The sequence below is a fragment of the Mandrillus leucophaeus genome, unplaced genomic scaffold (genome assembly GCF_000951045.1).
Source record: "Mandrillus leucophaeus isolate KB7577 unplaced genomic scaffold, Mleu.le_1.0 Scaffold365, whole genome shotgun sequence".
In the NCBI taxonomy this organism is placed as follows: domain Eukaryota; kingdom Metazoa; phylum Chordata; class Mammalia; order Primates; family Cercopithecidae; genus Mandrillus; species Mandrillus leucophaeus.
The window spans coordinates 281278-302117 of record NW_012103865.1 but is presented as its reverse complement, the minus strand read 5'-3'; the positions used below and the strand labels follow the sequence as shown (position 1 = coordinate 302117).

At 40.2% G+C, this 20840-nt stretch overlaps 1 protein-coding gene across 1 annotated transcript in view; it reads right to left on the bottom strand.

Annotated features, from left to right (window-relative positions):
- Window positions 1-20840, bottom strand: part of LOC105546604 — a 261509-nt gene that overhangs the window by 239330 nt on the left and 1339 nt on the right. The gene's annotated exons all lie outside the window — the stretch shown is intronic.

Here is a 20840-nt window from a genome sequence, read left to right as displayed (position 1 = left end):
TGCCTTCTGGCCCCTTTCCTGGGGTTTTGTCCCCATTAGTTGTTTTAAATAACCCCCTTTTGTTGTGCCCACTTAGAGCTATTATTTACAAGTTTTTCCTTCTGATTTATTGTCTTTCAAGTTGGGTTTCTGTTATTATAGAGCCTACCAACCTGCTACACACTTATTTCCTGAGCTGGGTCCATAACGAGTTTGTGTTCTAAGAAGGGCTAACATTTGGCACTGTGGCTTTGCTGCTGGCACAGTAATACAGTGCTGCGTCCCCTGACTCCGTGGATTGGATCTCCAAGGTACAGGGTGAGTTTTGGGGGCATTGGGCTGAAAATCGCTCATTGATTATTTCCGCTTTCTGAATAATTTCTTCATTCTGAAAGTAAACCAAAAACTTGAGTTCTTCGTCCAGCTTCTTACGATACCAGTAAACATAACTATGTCCTTTTACAGGAACACAATCCATCTTTGCTTTCTGTCCATTTGCTTTGACCAGAAGTCTAGGTCTCTGGGTGACCTTGGTGTCCGTGGAGGCTGTGGAGGAAGAAGAGAGCAGCTGTAGAAAAAAACCCAGGAGGGAGGCTGATACTGCAGCCACAGGAGAGAGTCTTGGAACTGGAATTCAACCAGTTCAGAACAGGGACTTACCTGCTCCCCAGAAAGAAAGGGCCACACAGCAGAGAAGTCTGAGGCACATGGTTGGCTCAGACAGAAATCGTGGTGGTAGCTTTTTCTGTAAGGCTTCCTCACCCGCTCCCCCCGCCCCCGTCAGCAACCTGCTTGTGACGTGATCACTTCCCATAGCCTTCGTAGATGCTCTGTACATGGGACAGAGTCGTTTCAATTTCATAGCTTTGTTTTAGCTGTTAAAAAAAGTGTAAGTTTCAGCCTGCTTTTAATTTTTTTTTTTCTGTGACTCAATGTTTTGCTACTTTTTTAGGTAAAATCACTCATACATTTATTTACCTAAAAAATTATTATGCTTTAAGTTCTGGGGTACATGTGCAGAACATGCAGGTTTGTTACATAGGTATACACATACCATGGTGGTTTGCCACACCCATCAACCCATCATCTACATTAGGTATTTCTCCTAATGCTCTCCCTCCCCTAGCCCTCCACCCGCTGACAGGCCCCATGTGTGATGTTCCTCTCCCTGTGTCCATGTGTTCTCATTGTTCAGCTCCCACTTATGAGTGAGAACATGTGGTGTTTGGTTTTCTGTTCTTGTGTTAGTTTGCTGAGAATGATGGTTTCCAGCTTCATCCATGTCCCTGCAAAGGACGTGAACTCATCCTTTTCTTATGGCTGCATAGTATTCCATGGAATATATGTGTCACATTTTCTTTATCCAGTCTCTCATTGATAGGCATTTGGATTGGTTCCAAGTCTTTGCTATTGTGAACAGAGCTGCAATAAACATACATGTGCACGTGTCTTTATAGCAGAACGATTTATAATCCTTTGGGTATATACCCAGTAATGGGATTGCTGGGTCAAATGGTATTTCTGGTTCTAGATCCTTGAGGAATTGCCACACTGTCTTCCACAATGGTTGAACTTATTTATACTCTGTTTAGTTTTTTAACTTGTGATTTTTCTTCTTCCCCTCTTTCCTTCCATCTCAGGTGAGGAATCATACAACTTGGTCTTTACAAATAGTAGCTTTTGACACACTTATAAAAATCACATAGCAGCTGCTTTACATTAAGTATTTATTTATCTATTTATTTATTTATTTAAGATGGATCTTGCTCTGCCTCCCAGGCTGGAGTGCAGTGGTGTGATCTCGGCCCACTGCAGCCTTCACCTCCTGGGTTCAAGCAGTCTCCTGCCTCAGCCTCCCGAGTAGCTGGAATTACAGGCCCCCACAACCACACCTGGCTAATTTTTTGTATTTTCAGTACAGACAGGCTTTCACCATGTCACTGACTGGTCTTGAATTCCTGACCTCCAGTGATCCGCCCCCCTCAGCCTCCCAAAGCGTTGGGATTACAGGCATGAGCCACCGCGCCCGGTTACATTAAAGAATTAAATGTTGAACTATACAGAACAATATTTACAACAAATATGCAATGCATATATAGAAGTACCTTTGCCTGAACCAATCAGCTTAAGAGTTAGATTATTGTTGAAAATTTCTTAGTCCATGTTACTCTTAGGTTTCCTTATTGTTTCTCCGTCATGCCCAGGTAGGTGTAAACTGAAGTTTAAATTTGTCATTCACTTGCTTTTCATTATAGTCTTTAGCATTTACACAAGAATCTGTAAATTGTATAGTATTTAATTTTGCATGTCTTTGAAATGTGAGAGGAATCGGCTAGTTTATGTATTTTCTATAATGTTAGTTTTTCATTCAACATTAGGTCTGTGATATGTTGACACATAATCTAGACAATTTACTTTCACTGCTATCTAGTATTACATTATATTCATTGGCTAGAATTTATTATTCATTCTTGAATTAATGCACACTAATTTTTCCCTGGGTGTTGTGCTGCTACAAACAGTATTGTATTCTTGAACATGTCTCTGCTTACCTAGGTGCAAGATTGTTGCCATACCTGGCAGTGTAAAGACTGAGTCTTCAAGGCAACATGTCAACTTTACATAACATAACATAGCAAAATGCTTTCCAAAGTGATGAGGCCAAATAAATGATCCCACCAATAGCTCATGAGTGTGTTCAAATGTTCCACATCTAAGACTACGGTTGCTATTTAATATACTTTTAATTTTGCCGGTCTAGTATGTTAAAATTATCTCATGGCACAATATTTTAGTTTTAGTTTGCTTCTTTCTGGTTGCTAAGAATGTTGAATATATTTTATATATTATAGGCCACCAGTGTTGCCTGTAAACTGCCCTTTGTCCATATTTCTTTTTGGTTGATTAACTATTATTTATTTATAACAGTTCTTAATAGACTCTGGATTGGATACCTAACCTGTGTCAGCTATGTGTGTTGCTAATATCTTTCCAATTTGTGGTGTATGTCTTTACTCTCTCTGTGCTACTTTTTGTTGGATTTCTTCATTTAGTAGAATGTATTATTCTTTTATTTGGGGTAAACATGTTTTTTAATTCTTTATAAAAAAAAATCTCCCATAGCCCAAGTTCATGAAGGCATAATCCTTATTATTTACCAAAACACCTAACATTCTGAATTTTGCATTTAAGCATTTAATCCACTTGTGATTTATTTTGGCATATATTGTGAAGTAAGTTTTAAATTAATCTTTCCTTGTATGGATAACCACCTGCTCCAGAATAACTTGTATATTACATAATTCCTCCATATAGCTTCAGTAACACCTCTGTCATATGTGAAATTCCTGTATATTCATGGGCCCATTTTTCATTTTCTATTTTCCATTTGCCTATTTAATCATGCTCCTTTCATTATCCTAAATAACATAATTTGATAATTGATAGAGCAATTCACATAACTTTTTGTACTTCTTAAATATTGCTTATTTTTGTTCTTTTTCACTTAGTTGTAGATTATTTGCCAAAATTCATCAAATAAATCTTTTGTAGTTTGACTACTGTGATATTGAATATATAGATAACACTGCAGAAATTGAAATAACCTTACTATTGGATTCACTTTTTCATGATCATGTTGTATATCTTTACTTATTTCAAACTTTTTTTTTTTTTTGAGATGGAGTTTCACTCTGTTGCCCAGCCGCCTGGAGTGCAATGGTGTGATCTCAGCTCACTGCAACCTCCGCCTCCCGGGTTCCAGCAATTCTCCTACCTCAGCCTCCCAAGTAGCTGGGATTACAGGCACCCGCCACTGCATCCGGCTAATTTTTTGTGCTTATAGTAGAGACGGGGTTTTACCATGTTGGCCAGGTTGGTCTTGAACTCCTGACCTCAGGTGATCCGCCCACCTCGGCCTCCCAAAGTGCTGGGATTACAGGTGTGAGCCACCACACCTGGCTTATTTCAAACTTTTAAAATCATTCCCTTAAATTTATTTATTTCTTTCTTTATTTAGAGATGGCATCTAGCTCTGTCGCCCAGGCTGGAGTGCAGTGGCATGATCTCGGCTCTCTGTAACCTCTGCCTTCCAGGTTCAAGTCATTCTCCTGCCTCAGCCCCGGGACTAGCTGGGACTACAGGCGTGTGCCACCATGCCCAGCTAATTATTTTGTATGTTTAGTAGAGATGGGTTTCACCCTATTGGCCAGGCTGGTCTTGAACTCCTGACCTCATGATCTGCCCGCCTCAGCATCCCAAAGTGCTGGGATTACAGGCATGAGCCACTGTGCCCAACCCTCATTCCCCTAAAATTTTAATAATTTTCTGCATGATAGTCTTTGCTAATCTTCTAATAGATTTGTTCTTAGGTGTTTATTTTATATTTTATATTGTTATTTGTAAATTGTCTCTCTTGTTAAGAAACATATCTTAACTGCTTCTAGTATGTGAAAATAAAATAATGTTTTATATTTATGTTAAATTCAGTAAAGTTACTACATTTTGTTATTGATAATGCATTGCTTCTTTAGACCCTTTTGAATCTCTATAACTAAGCTTGTCATGCTCCAATACTTACTTATTTTTCTTTCCTTTCTCATTTTCAACTTCTTCCCCTTGTTTCACTGGTTGCAAATTCAGCACAATGTTGAATAGAAACCACAGCATTATTCATTTATGTGTTTATCAATTATGTAGAAATCACATGACTACAGGTGCCAGATATGGGTAAATGCTAAGGGTTTTACAAAATGTTAAGATTAGATCCTGCCATTTTTAAAGACCAATTGGCCTCCCAGGATATCTGCAATTTTTTCGGTCAATCAGCACCTAAGCATATCATCTGAAATATCTGGTGAAGCTCCCAGTCCACACTGGATGAGTGGCAGATATTTTATAGAAAGATCCACATCACCCTCTAGTGGTCAAAGGAACGAATTCATCCGATGCCCGCTGAGGTCTGCCTCAGCCTGCATGAGTCGGGAGTGGCCCGCCCCGCAGCGAGGCAGCAAGGAGGCATCCCAAGCATCAAAGCGGAATTAAGAAAAAAGCAGCGCTTGGTGTGGTACCTGCCACATACTCCACAGCATTGTTACTAGTGATTACTGACACCATGACTCAGCCATTAGTCTAGTTAATAATAAAGATGGTGGTTAATGCCCATGGTGGTTTATCAGTGCATTTTGCCTCCCTCAACCTTTTATAGTCCTCCAAGGCAGGTGTGCTCCCTAAATCTCTATCCTATGTTCTCTGCTCTTTTCATTGTAAACTCTATATCAAGGGGTTGGAGGCACTTTCATTCTTCCAGTGAGGCTAAATGTCCCAAAGGTATACTTCTTATCCAGATCCATTTTCTGAGTCCATGATTGTACATCCAACTGCTCTCTGCATATTCCTGGTTAGATCACTGTCTCAAAGGTACTCCCAATCTCAAGGTAAATCTTGATCTTCTTCCCACTTGGTCCTCCTTATTTGTCTGTCTGTAGCAGTCTCTTAATCATCACCCCCCACCCCCTGCATGTTGCTGCTCATGTCTAACCAATTGCCAAGTCTTTTGATTTACTTCCTTTTAAATGTCTCATTTTCCCCATATTTCTAACACCATCATCATTATCCGAGCTAAACTACTGCTTGTCTGAGCTAACATTTTTCCTCCACATCAATTCTGTCCACACTGCTGGAGGGTGGCAGCATAAGCCCCTCAACCCTCTGCCCAAAACACGCCACTTTGGCATAAGGATTATTTTGAGCGAGAGGCGTTTTAATGCCTTTAATGTCTTTAGACAATAGCAGGTATAAGAGGAGTATTCTGACCCTTCCCCTTTTCTTCTTGAAAAATGGAATAAACCTCCCATATTAAAAAATGTCTTATCTATACCAGGAAGAAAGAATCGTAGCATCATAACATCGAAGATAGAATGGGATGATGTTGAGGCCAAGGAATCTGTACCAAAAAAGCTTGTTAAACTAACCCTCACCTTCGTCGTCACTTTGCCATTCCACCAGCAACCCTAGCCAAAGCCCCTTTACTTTTTCACCTTTTAACAGTGTATGACTCTTTGCCCAATTCAGTATATGAGTGTTCAACTCTAACTGCATATTCAGGTCTTCCTGTAATTGTGGGGGCTTTTACGTGATGTAAAACTTACATTAAATACATGTGTTTGCTTTTCTCCTGTTAATCTGTTCCGTTCTCTTTTCTCCTGTTAATCTGTTCCGTTCTCAGGCCCAGCCAAAAAACCCGAAGAGGGTAGAGGTAACATTTTGCCTTCCCTGCACGGTCCATTATTTCTTCACTTTGTGACCAGGGTGATTAAATACACAGATACACACACAGCCACGAATCTGATTACTACAGAAGTCAAAGGTTGAAAACCTCAATGTCTCCTGTTAAGCTTTATGTTGGATTCTGTACCATTTACCTTGACCAGTAAGGTTGTGAGTGGTCTGATGCCTTCCTGCCTTCTTCAATTTTGCTCTGTACTCAACCGCCTCCTCCCCCTGCTGCTGCCACGCTGCTGACTTCTTTCCTGTCATTAAACACACCAATTTATTTCCTGATTAAAACATTTGCACTGGTTCTTTAATCTTACTTAAATGCCCTTGAACTCATTATCTCTCGTCCCACTTAATTAACTCTAGCTCTTCTTGATGTAAGGTATTTAGGAATAATATTTAAAATTTATCCCCATACCTTTTATTAAAAGGTGGATAGCCATTAAATATGCAATATCAGGGGCTTCAGACTCTCCAGGGAGCATTTCATCAATAATTACTTTCGAGAAGTGAGACATAGTTCATTTTTTAGGGTAAAAGAGTCTTAACTGCTTTTCAAAAATGGCACCAGATAGGAGATTACAGATAAAAGACTCTCACATATTTATGGGTAGTTGAAATTGACTACTGGTCAGTTAATAGGAGTCACACTGCTTTCCACATTCCAGAATGGTGAAACAGCAGCAGTGGTATGAAGTTGTGAAGTAGCTAATCAAATATTCACCTTTGGACCCCTGAGATGATACATGTACTGTAGCAAATGGGTTCAGACTCCTGGAAACCAGCTCCAGAGATTGTTTTTGACATTAAGAATGGGGATATCCAAGGATATAGAGGAATTAGAAAACCTTAGCTCCCTTGAAACCTCTGAAATTCTCCCCATGGCTTCTCCGTTACTGGGGAACACAGTGCTTCCGTGTGTGTGTGTGTGTGTGTGTGTGTGTGTGTGTATCGGGCAGGAGGATGTAAGAGTCTGTCTCTTACCTCACCCATCACTGCCTCTGAAAGGTGAACTTGATTTCAAATACAACAAAGCCCAGAGAGTAGAATATTAAATCAGAACAGGAAGTCCAACACTTCAAAAATAATTGCTCATCAAAAATGTATGGCATTCAAAATTTACAGGAAATGTGATAGGATTTTATTTTGTTGGTTCTTGTCCAAGGAAGACAGAACACAAATTTGGACTGAATGCTGTTCAACACTGTTGTCTTCTTTCCTAAGGTAATGTAGGTAGGCAGTAGGCTGTGTCCTTGATAGCTGGTTTGGGAAAGGCAGGTCTGAACCCAGCACTGTTCCATGCTAAATGTCACTGAAACACTACACTCCTCAGCTTAATGCAGAGGGAAATAGTGACTGCATGAAATAGGAATGTAACCACTGTCTCCGTGTTTCATGCCAGAGCCTTAAAAGCTCTTGTCTTTTCCATGCCATTAGTGAGCAGTGGAATATTTTTAAAGTATTTTACTAGCTCTGTTCTCCAGGCTGAAAACACTAACAGAGTAAAAGGCTACAACTGAAATGGGTCCGTGAGTTCAGTGACAATGGCACAGTCTAAGGTGACTGAACCCAGGTAGGGTATTTAACCACCAGCAACACATGGTCATAGCGGAGATGAAAAACAGCAGCGTGTGCACTGCAGACTTGGCTCCCATCTTATTCTAGTCAGTTCCACCTTGGTCACGGGCCAGGTGTCATCTCCATGTTTTCACGTTCACCCTTAGTGTCTAAACCCTTCCTGTCTGTTGCAAAGGGGTTGACAAGGGTCCAGGTCTATTGGGTAGCAGGTTGTCCGCCGTGATTAATTCAGCAGCCGATGTCTGTATGAGGATGGTAGCAGTTGAGCCACTGCTATTTCACTCCTGGTTTTGACTATAAAATGCTCTTGATCCTTTTCTTGTAAGAACTCTAATCTATTCATTTATCTCTTCTTTTTGATTCTATATGCATACAATTTTATTTATCTTAACCTGTGGTTAAGGATAACACATAGGCATTGCTTCTCAATGAGTAATTATTTATTTATGTAAAAATATAATAGGAACTTGTAAAACATCTCCTCCTCAACATTATGCAAGACAGACCTTGACAATATTTAAATGTATAGCTATGTAGTTCTCTCTCATTCTATCTCCTGCCATGCCCCAGCCTTATAAAAATCCTGAACTTGGGTCACTATTATTCCCTGCCAGTAGTGTGTTGGTAAAGGGTTGACAACTAACTCTCTGGAGGAAAATAAAGCAAAACTGTAATTTATTGTGTTTGCTGATTTCTATAGTGTAAATACCCTCACTATTGCCAGTTTCAAGCTAACAAAATGATGTCACTAAAACTGGAGTTGGGAAAAATGTATACAGTCAGCTCCCATGAGCTGATAAGGTAGGCTCTAGCATACGACTGGTCTTTGCTTTCCTTTCAATAAAATTTGACCTAACATATTTTATTCCTGAAAATTATTTCCTTGACTTATTTGTTTTTAGCTTTATGCAAAGCACATTAGGCTTTGCATAGTCTCATTAGACTTAGTTTTTGCATTTGCTATTATATTGCTAAGATTCACCTATAACCTTGCTCTTCACTATAGTTCATTCATTTTGACTCATATGAATATGCCACAGTTTATTCATTCACTCTTCTCGGTGCATGTGTGGCTTGGTGCCATGTTTTTCTACTGTTTGGTGCTGTTAAGAACACTTTTGTATTTATATCTTCTGATATGTGTATGCAAGAGCTTCTCCTGATGTAAATCTAGGAGTGGAATTGCTGAGTCATGTATGCAAGAGCCTCTCCTGATGTAAATCTAGGAGTGGAATTGCTGAGTCATGGGACATAAAAATCTTCAACTATGAGATGATGCTGAACTGTTTCCAAATGGTTTATAGTACTTATGCTCCCATCAATAATTTATAAGTAATCCTATGAATCCATACCCTCGCTAACATTTTATATTTCTAAACTTTTTATATTTTGCTAATCAAGTGGATATAAGGCTATGTATCACTATGTCTTGCTTCATATTATCCTGATCATCAATGCAGTAAAATATCTCTATATGTTTATTGGTCATACATGTTTCTTCTATTAAATGTATGATCATGTTTTGCTCATTTTCTATTGGCTCATACAGATTTGTGGTCAATGTAAATATTTGGTTTCTCCTAGGGAAGGATTTTCACTGTTCCACTTACTGTCCTCTAGCTACTGGCAGAACTTTCCAACTCTGTAGACAAGCCATGTTGTCTGAGATCTTCCTTCTAGGTACCTCTGCCCGCTCTTCCCCTTGACACCTTTCCCAGAAGCCAGCACACCAGCACCTTCCCTAGGGATACATTCCATATCGTGTGTACCTAGGCATAGAGGGTGCTCTCCTTCCTTTGTACTGAGTCTTACTCTGTTCATTCATCAACCGAAACAACATGGAGAACATGATGGCATTCAACATTTACAGGAAATGTGATAGGATTTTATTTTGGTGGTCCTGGTCCAAGGAGGACTGAACACAAATTTGAAGTGGGTGCTATTCAATGCTGTTGCCATCCTCCCCTAAGGTAACGTACTCATGCATAACTGTCTACTTGGCTGCCTCTTGGTTATCTTTGTCTTGAGAGCCCAGCATGATGACAAGAAAGCCAATCGCTGAAGTTTATTATAGGAAATACACAGTGATTATACAACTGTCTTCATATCTACCTCTAGGATTGTGTGTAGATCTATTCAAGAGCACATGACTAATGTGGCAGAGTCAGGGCAAAATTCCAGGTTTTATAATTTTCAGGGAAGCTTCCACGTCCACTGACCACTTTAGGCCCAACTCTATGGCCATTTCATGGGTCTCAAACACTACAGCTCCTCTACTCTCCATACTCACAGGGCTTCTTTCCTTTCTCTCCCCCCACCCCGCCCCACCCCCTACACACACGCACCCAGATGTCACACACACACCCCCTACATACACACCCAGATGTCTCAGTCAGGAAAGCTGTGGTTTTCCATCTCCACGCCTCTGCTCTCAGCACTCAGGGGCCCGCTGGGGCAGAGGCCCAGCTGCAGGGGGTTCTTGCCGTGGTCTCTGATCCCTTCCTGGTGCTGTGTCTCTAGCACTGCAGATGTAGAAGCTGCTGTCTTCAGGATGCGCATTGGTCACTGTCAGAGTGGAGAAGGTCAGGTTTGGATGGTTGATGGGAAACTTGTCCTGCTTGACGCCTTGCTCGTATGTGACATCGGAGTCCCCATTGGAAGTTGCCATGAGTATGAGGCTCTGTTTCTGGAACTGACGATACCAAAACATAGTTGTGGCCTGAAAGTCCAGGCAACGGCACTCGATCTTCACAGAGGTTCCTCTCTTACAGATAAACCTGTTCGGATATTGAGAGATGACAGCAGCAAGCCCGGAGCCTGCTGAAAACAGAAGCCAGAGAGAGGAGAGCCCAGTAGGACCCGAGTCAGACAGGATGACAGGCAGAGCTGAGCCTCACTCCCTCCCTGTGCTCCCAGCTCCTGGAGAATCCCGTTTGTTTTGTGCAATCTTTCTGTCATCTCCCTAGGGCCATAATCCCCCATCTCCTCTGGCTGGTGGCTCTCACCTTACCGTTTACACCTCTAGAGAGCAGAGCCGCTCCCTCTCCCTTTGATGAGCATAAACAATCCACATTGCCTGGCCACCACTTGACCATGCCAACACACGCACATGCCCACCGAAGCTCCCAGGTAGAAGGAGGCTCATACCTGTCCCCAGAAGCAGCAGAAGCAACAGCATCTTCGGTGATGGCACCACACCACTTTCTCCGGGGAGAGTTGTGACCACGTCTCCATTCACCAGCGAGGAGGGATGACTGACTGATCACAGAATCTCAAAGATGCTCTAGTCTGCCCCCTGGTGGTAATCTTTGCCCACGACCAGTGTTACATCCATCTCTCTGCCTATCAAAGAACCATACAAGTCAGGCTCAGTGGCTCAGGCCTGTAATTCCAGCACTTTGGGAGGCAGAGGCGGGTGGATCACAAGGTTAGGAGTTCAAGACCAACCTGGCCAACATGGTGAAACCCCGTCTCTACTAAAAACACAAAAATTAGCCAGGTGTGGTGGCAGGCGCCTGTAATCCCAGCTACTTGGGAGGCTGAGGTAGAGAATTGCTTGAACCCGGGAGGCGGAGGTTGCAGTGAGCTAAGATTGCACTGCTGCACTCTTGCCTGAGTGATAGAATGAGACTGCGTCTCAAAACAAAACAAAAACTCATACATTGCCCAAAGTGGCCTGAAGATTTCCCAAATCAACTTCTAAATTTATTACAAATACACTGAGATATAGAGCATTACAATGACTTAAGTGAGTTTCTTATAAGGAAATAAGTGTATGTTTGGGTAATGAATGGCATTGGAATCTGTTTGCTGCTTCTGTTTCATATCCTCAAAGTAATCACACCAAGACAACTCATGGTGGTTAATCACTAGACCTTCAGGTTGGAACTGCCATAAATATTGATAATGCCCAGGCCAGTGCCTCAGCTGGAAGTCCAATGTTTCTTCATAATCATGATGAAGCCACTTCATCATTTTCTAAATGAGACAGTTACCTCATGAGTATCTCATAACAATTTCCCTCATATATAGATGGACTCAATTCTAAACATTCTAATATTATTTCTCGATTTAGCTTGTATGTTTCCATGTTAATCACTGTTGAGGTTGTGAGAATAATTACATTTATTCTATTGTAATGGAGATCATACTAAGTACTGGGCAGTGAAAATAGTTTCTAGGAGGCATAAGAAATTCTTTCATTTGAACATGCTGGGATACTTGTTTTAATGGATCGACGTTGGAAATGTGTAGCAATTACAAGGAGCTGGAAAGTTATTCTGAAAGCCCTATGTTTTCATTTTTATAACAGCCTCCCAATTATGCTTTCATTTAATATTTAGTTCTTCTCTGGCATAGGTAGCTAGAAAAGATAAGATTTAGACTTCGCCCATCATATTATGTTTGTGCAATTGTGGAATCGTTTTATCATAACAAATATAGCTATTGCATTATGTTAATATTGACATATCTACTGAAGGGCATCTGTGTGCTCCTGTGGCTGCATTTTTTCTTTCCTGGGTATGTTGGATCTCATTAAAATGAGGCCACTTCATAGTGCTAACTACTTTTTCTGCAAAGAGTAAGTAAGGACAGCTTGCGATGGGTGACCTCTGGCCCAATATTATGATATGTCTGGGAGAGAGTGGCTGGAAGACCTTCAGATCAGAAGAAAATCTTTCTATTTATTTTGAGAAACACTAATTGTCAGGTACAGATGGTCTCATGATGGTTTAATGACTTTTCAACTTTACAGTGGTGCTAAAGCAATATGCATTTCAGTGTGCTCCTTGACTTATGATGGGGTTATGTACAGATAAGCTGGATATTGTAAGTTGAATTATGATGTTTTCAATTTATGCTGGATTTATCAGGATATTACCCCACTGCAAGTCAAGAAGCATCTGGATATTCCTGTGGTGTTTTATCACTGTGTCAACCTGGCTAAGCAAGGAATGTGTTTCAGATAACTTTTTCCTAGTATGGTTCCAGGTTTGAGTTGATCATGGGGGAAGAAATGCATGAAGTTTGTAAGGGGAAAGTAAAACAGCTGCCACTGAGTTGTGAAGTCATCACTGGTTCCAGGCAGTGAGAAGTAGCATCAAAAGTGCCAGGGAGTTCCAATTTATGCTGACTTTCCCCTGCTTCACATCCAGCTCTTTATACTGACTGCCATCTCTGCTGACCAGGAGGGACTGCAGTCCCACCACCAAACTTTTCTGAGAACTTACAGGGCTGTTGGCACATAGAGTCAGCCATTTTCCATAAATTCCTACACCATCATCTTTAGGGTTCCGTGTAGTACATGGATATACCCAACTTAATGCAAAACTTAATGCAAAGTCCAGTTCATCCACCTTCACCAGAGCTCATTAGAGTTGTTTTTTCTGACCCTTTTCAAACTTTCACTTATCCGTGTCAGGCCTAATTCCTATACTATACTCTTTTGTTCCTTAATGCTTATGGTGGTTTTTCTTCCCTGACACTTCCATTTGTGTCATGGGTTTGCCATAGGCCAAGCCATACGCTGTCAATAGCTAGTATGTGCTATGACTTTTCATTTTCTGAGACTACTGCAATGCCATCTCTTAAAATTAGTCAATGTGACCAATTTTCTTGGTGTCTGGGGGACTTTAGTATCCATGAGAACTGTTAGAAAAGGAGATAGAAGTTAGAGTCAGTGGCCTGCGATCAAAGGGCTGTGGCACAAGAAAAGCCTTGGTATTGGGGTCTGATAGCCCATAACAGGGCTCTACATCTTTGTCTGGGTTAAATCTGCTACCAGGAATCAAACGCCATGCAGCAAAGAAGCATGCTTAATAGGGCAGACACAGAATATGATGGATCCTCTTTCTGCTCTGAGTTGGTATACTAAAGTTTTGTGCAAAAACAATGACGGTTAAAGATGATGGTTAACACATAGGTAGGTAATTGTAATTAAGTATTGATAAAATAAAACAATAATACTTCTAGTTATTATAGTTAGACAGATCTAACATTCTAACTATCCAAAATATTGGAAATCATAAAGGAAACCATAGGTGTTAATTGTTCTAAAGTTTGCATAGGCTTCAGGAGAAGGATAAAGATAAGACTAATCTCAGATTTTCTTAATATAATTATACAATAAAATGTTACAGTTAATCATCAAAAAATGAAAATGAATTGTGGACTTCTGAAAGACAAAATAATGAAATGAGAAAAATAGTCAACAAAAATAAGGTCATGCATGAGGGAAGAAGAAACCAAAATGTGAGAAAAATTAATGTACAAAACCAAATAAGAAACACAACTCAAAACCTAGGAAATCACCTGCTATAGAAAGCTATACAGAAAAACATTTAAGACAATAGACTGAGGATTCTAGTTGTATAAATCATGAGACTGAAAAAATACACACTGCTTATGAAATACCCACCTGAAGAATAAAAACAACAAAAAGGCTACATGTAGAAAGGTTGAAAAAGAAATACTAGACAAATACAATCTTAAAAACATGAAATAGTTTTATTGATGTCATCCCAAAAGGACTCCAGTGCAAAAAGAGCAGCAGGGAAAAACTAAGAGTACCAAGTAACGACACAAATTCAAATGACTGTGGTGTGGTATCTGGTCTTCAAAGATACCAGCCTGATGAAACACACTGGCTAGTGGTCACCTTCCCATGAGTGCCTTTCTCTTGAATCCGAGTTGGCTGGATTGTGGTGGAGGTGACACTGCATATTTCCCAGGCTGGGCTGTATGGAGCCTAGCTGACCACATCTGGGTCTCTTGAATGCTCGCTCTTAGGGTACAACTGCCATGCAAAAACTTTAGCTGCCTAGAGGCCACCATGCTGTGAGACAGTCCATCTAATCACATCGAAGGCTGTGTACAGAGAGACATGCTCAGCGGGTCCACAGCTACTGCAGCCATCCCAGGTAACGAACCAACAGGGGCACACAAAAGCCACCTTGGATATCCAGCCTAGTGGAGCCTTCAGATATCTCCAGCCTTAGTGACTGACAGTGACTATGTGAGCAGCCCTAAGTGAGAACTGTCCAGCTGTGCCCTTTTACATAACCACAACAGATAATATGTTGTTCCTTTAAATCACTAACTTTTGGAGTGGTTTGTTACACAGCAATAGATCGTTTGTCAAGTAAGATACTTGTCATTACATTCTAAGCTTTCTAAGTGAGGTATAAAATACATAGAGTGCACAAATCTTAAGTGTTCAGCCAAATGAATTTTTGAAATGAATATACTCGTATAATCATCATCCAGATCAAGATACAGAATTCAGAATTCCAAAAGCCTTCCTCATGTCTCCCTCAGAGTAAATACATGATGCTACCAAATTAATCACTATTCTGACTACATACCGTATAATTTTGTGTCTACTATATTTTATTCAATCTTATATTTAAAATATCTGTGTTGGAAATTACATTTTTTGCTATATTGTATTCTGTTACATAAATGCAACACAATCATTTATCTATTGCATTGTTAATGGATGTTGAATATTTTCCAATTTGGGGCCACTGGGAATAAAGCTGCTATTGTGGTAATACCTTTTTCTCACATGTTAAATATCTTTCTGCTTCCTAAGAATTCTGGACTATTTCTTGAATTTTTATAGAGTTGACAGATTGGTTTTCTGACTTGTCTAATTTACTGTTGGTTATGTTCAATGTGATTTTAAATTGAGCAATTATGTTTATTATGTTAAAGAAATAGTTCTAGATTAAAATTTTATGTAAATTATCTTTCTGTTTAACAGATGTGATGGCCTCTCAAAACTTGCTAAGAAAACATTCAGTGATATTTTACATTTTAAAACTTTCCTGTCTTTTACTTCAGATGATATCTCTCTTACAACCTGGTTCTGGGAATGAAGGTTATGATGAAACTTCATAGCTACAGCATTCTTTTCAGTATTAAGATTACCCTGAAAAAAGCAAATGGTTAATAGTTTTACAGTAGAATTTTTGAAGTCTATTTAAGTTCTTACGCTCTGCTTTAATAAATTCCTTAACTGAAAGAAAGGAATTTGTGTTCATTCTAGTCACGGACAAGAAAAACAAGGAGAAACAAGATTGTCTATCTCTTACTATCTTCCCTTTCATTTTCTTCCTTTCCTTGGACAGACAGTCTTTCCCCATCCCATCACCTCTGGAGAATGGCTTGTACATAGAGCACAGATAACACTATGGGTCTGTGTCTCTCCCACCGCCATGAAGGTCCCTGGCTCCATCCTCTGGCTCAGAGAATGACTGATGTGGAGGTATCTGTGAATATGGTCTGGACATTCAAAGTGAGGTATCTTAGAGCCATCTCATTTCCAGTGTTTTACTTACTACTGTCAGAAAGCATTCGTTTCAATGACTGCTTGTAGTTCTCATGCTACCATATTTTAATGTTCTTTAGATCCTATTCAGGGAGAAATATCTTTTCCATCTCTATGTTTTAGTATTTTGGTTTCTGTGAGAGACTGTGTGAGTCAAACTCCCATAGGCTATGTAGAAGAAGAAATCCAAGGCTAAACACAGAATCCAGGCAATAATTCGAAGAAAATTCGTGGAGCCAAGTCTTGTGTATTCTGGACAGGCACTTACATTTTTCTAAAAATTTCTTATCCCTGGAAAAAGAGAACAATACAGCAGGACAGACTAAGGTTATTTGATGCTTCTGACAATATTTTTAAAAAGTTTTCAACCAGCAGTTTCAGTTGTATCTGAAGAATAATACAGAAACATCAATTTCTAGAAGCATAATTATATGATCAAATAAACATTTGTAAGTCAACATAAGAATTAACACCACTTACCTTCTAATTCAATGCATAGGTGGCAGAGCATAAAGAGAGAAAACATAGAAAACAAGATCACTTGGGAAGTTTTATTCACACCTGTGTGCTTATCTATCACTTAAACATTTCTCTCCAGCCCGACCCTCTCCTCTAAGTGCCAGACCTGCACTTACGGAGCCTCTTGAATGTTTCTACACGGATGTCCAATGAAGGACCACTAGAACCAGAAACTCAATTTTGTTCAATAACTTGACTCCATTCATTTGTCCAAATTTTCTTCCATTGCCATATTCCGGTGGAGGAGGGAGTGTTGATATTTTTTTTTTCTGGTGTTATCTCATCACTCTTTCCTTTCATAGTTCCCTTAGCCTGCCTCCCTCTTTTGGTGCTTGCCCATCTGGTGAAATCCTACTTGCCCATCTGGTGAAATCTGAATAATAAGTTTCATCTGAAAATTTGCTGCCTCTTTGACGCCCTTCCTGATGTCACCAGACAGAATTGGCTGTGTTATTTCCTATACTCCACTAACGTCTCTCATTAAAGCGTGCGTCATATGAAATTGTGATTACAGGGTTTGTCTTCTGCATCTCTCTTTCCACAGCCTTTTTTATCTTCCTGAAAGAAGGGAAAATTTTCTATTCATTCATTCATTTCTATTCATTCATTCATCTATTCATCTAGAATTCAGTAAAACAGAAAAAAGCTTGGGGTTGTACGATTAACTTTCCTCTTCTTTCTTCTCTGTGTCTCTCTGACTCTCTCTATATATACATGTATATATCTTATATACAACATATAACACATATATAACATATCTATATCTATATCATATATGGCAGGAAACTTCACTCAGCCAATAAGTAGGTTTAAAAAACTATTATATTTCTAGTTTTTAAAAATAACTATATAAAACTATAAAACAGCCAGGCACGGTGACTCACGCCTGTAATCCCAGCACTTTGGGAGGCCGAGGTGGGTGGATCAGCTGAGGTCAGGAGTTTGAGACCATCCTGGCCAACATGGTGAAACCCTGCCTCTACTAAAATACAAAAATTAGCCATGTACAGTGGTGTGCATCTGTAATCCCAGCTACTTGGGAGGCTGAGGCAGGAAAATTGCTTGAACCTGGGAGGCAGAGATTGCAGTGAGCTGAGATCATGCCACTGCACCGCGGCCTGGGCAACAGAGTGAGACTCTGTCTCCAATAAGTAAGTAAATAAATAAAACTACAAAACTATAGTTTAAAAAATGATATATATATATATGTAGTGATATATATATATATGTAGTTATATATATACAAAACTATAGTTTAAAAAACTGTATAAAACTGTCATTTTAGTCTCATATATAAAGTTGAGTTATATATATTTATATATAGTTTTGGTTTTATATATAGTTTATATATATGTTGTCTCTATATAGACTATATTACTCTACATATAGTTTATATATATATATAGTTTTTTAAACTATATATATAGTTTATATATATATATAGTTTTTTAAACTTACTTAGTGGCTGAGTGACGTTTCCTGCCGTCACACAGTGCAGAGGAGCCCTGCCACCTGGTCGGGGAAGCAGGACTGGGCACATTTATGCACAGAGAGGCGACATCCGTGCTTCACTGTGTCTATACTACTGGCACAGAGATAGAAAGCTGTTGGGTTCCTTTGGGCTGATGTCACAGTGAGAGGAAAGGATTGCTTCCTCTCCCGAGACACACTGTACCCTTCAGCTATGTCTCCTTTCTGAATGTCATTTACTATCTGTGAGTAGTAGATCAATCTCAGTCCTTGACCTGGGTCCTGTCGGTACCAGTACATGGCATTGTGGTTCAAATTCTGTTCACAACTCAGGGTCACATTCTGTCCTTCCTTTCTGAACACGTACTTTGGGGACTGAGTGATTCCGCCATCCACGGTGTCTGGAAAAGAAAGAGGCATGCCTGAAGTACAGGGCACGGAGGTGCCTGATGCTGCGGTCCCTCAGGGAAGCCTTAGATTTGGAACTTGCAGTATTCCAGATAGGAATTTTCTCCCTGAACCCAGGACTCACTTGCTCCAAGGAGACAAAGGACCACACAGCAGAGCACCTGGTTGCTCATAGTGGAAAGGGGGCCTCCCTGTAGCTCCAAGCACTTGTGGGAAGAGAATGAGAAAAGAGGCTTGGCTCTGGGGCTTCTCCTGGCCTTACGTGCAGAGTTTGTTGGTGGCTGGAGCCAAGAGGTGGGAGGTTCCTGGAAATACTCAAGACAGGCTTTCTAATTTTGCAGATGAGGAGACAGGACAGAGAGCAGAGTCATTGGCACCTCCCATAACTCTGCGTTGCATCTGTGCTGAGGGGGCTGGCACCCCACGTTTCCGGGCCAGAGTTTCACTCCAATTGGCCCATTGGTTTTTATCTTTCCAGCGACCATAAGGTTTGGGTTCCTCTAGGAGCGCTGTAGACACTCTGATTATACAAGAATGTGGAATTCATTTTTTTTCCTTTTTTAAAAAAAATAAAAATAAAAACAAAACAGAACAGAAAAACATTGATACATAATGTGTGTACCTATTTGTGGGTACCTGTGGTATTTTGTTACATGCATAGAATGTGTAATGATGAACTCAGGGTATGCAGGAAGTCCATCCTCTGGAGAACTTATCATTGTTTATGCCCTCAGCTCTCTCGGGGTCTGGCCAGTGGTGCTGTGGTCACTGTGACAGCCTTTTGCTTAGCCGTCCTGCTGCACAGAGCCCAGCGCTGCTGTTCTAGGTCCTTCATGCAATCACACCAAGACCTCGCCTCCTTTGACCACCTTCCACCTTCTAACTGGCTGGTTTCACTCACGTCCTTCTCATTCTCCGACTTGTTTCTTTGTCTTTGCCTTTGTCCTGACTAAATTTTCATTTGGGTTTATTCTCCCTTGGTCATCTTTTAATTTATTTTTCATGACTGGGATAATTTTGTCTTTTTCGTTCATGTCCCTCCTGAGTTCAATCAATTTCTTTTTCTGATGTCTTCCCATTTTGGCCATTTCTGGTCTGAGTTTTTGAACTGCTGGTCTGGTTATGGTCACTTATATCCTCAGCTGCTTCCTTGAGTGTATTTATTTCTGTTTGGAGTGTAGACTTACGTTTTCTTCTGCCTCATGATTGCTTTTGAGGTAAGGGAACAGGGAAGAGAGGTGAGATGTTTGCCTTCGTTGTATGGGTATTACTTTCATCTTGCTCATTTTCGTGTTATTGGGGTGTTTTACAAAACTCCTAGTCTAATGTTCCTTTAGCCGTCATCCTAGCAAAATCCAGACTCCTTAGTGAGCTTTGTTTGTTTTCGTAGTGGGGCTGGTTGTGGGTCCTCTTAATTTGTGATTTCCTTTTGTTTTGCAGAATTCTGTTTCCCCCTTTTTTCTCTTTTTCTACTCACTACTGAATTGCCAGAAGACCCTCTTTCTTCCTCTTTGCCTTTTTTCCTCCTCCCTGTAAAGCACTGCCTTTGGAAGACTGTTCCTTTAAATTATATGTCTGGTGTTTTAAACGGCATGAAGTTAGGAATCCATCTTCTCTGCAGCCTTGCTGGGGTCTCAGCGTTGGTCTTTTTCTGGAGATCTCTCTGGATCTTTCTCAGGCTCCCCAGCCAGTGCCCCTCTTCTGTCTTCCTGGAAGATTTTCTGGGTTTTTCTCCTTTTGGGTGAAGTGAGGGAGGGGCAGGAGTACATTAAAGGATTTTAGAAAATCGAAGGGCAAAAACATGCAGTGGAGTCACATGGTTTATACTCCACGCTGGTGAGGCTGGACTTAGCCTGCACATGTATTTGAAATGGCTTTGCTTTTGTCTGCCTTTTCATTTTATGAAATTGTTTCATCAAAGCAAATTATAACAAATCTTTTTCTGTAGGTGGCCTATATCTGTTGAGTGATGAGAATAAAAACAAATATTAACTAAGACAAAAAGTTGAGGTGACAGATTTCTAATGAACAATATCTGTGGGCCAGACCTTTTCCCTAAATTCTAGACAAATTTATCCAACTCTATTTCCATCGTCTCTCAGATGTTCTATAATTTTATAGCAGGAATTCTTGAACCTAGCATCTGTACAAACCTGCACAGCTACTCGGCAATGAGCAGAACAAGGATTATGCCTTAAAGAATGCTAAGCAGCATGATGTGAGATAAAAATCATAACCCTTTGAGCCAAATGCTTTCTGTCACCTTCTAGGTTTCCTT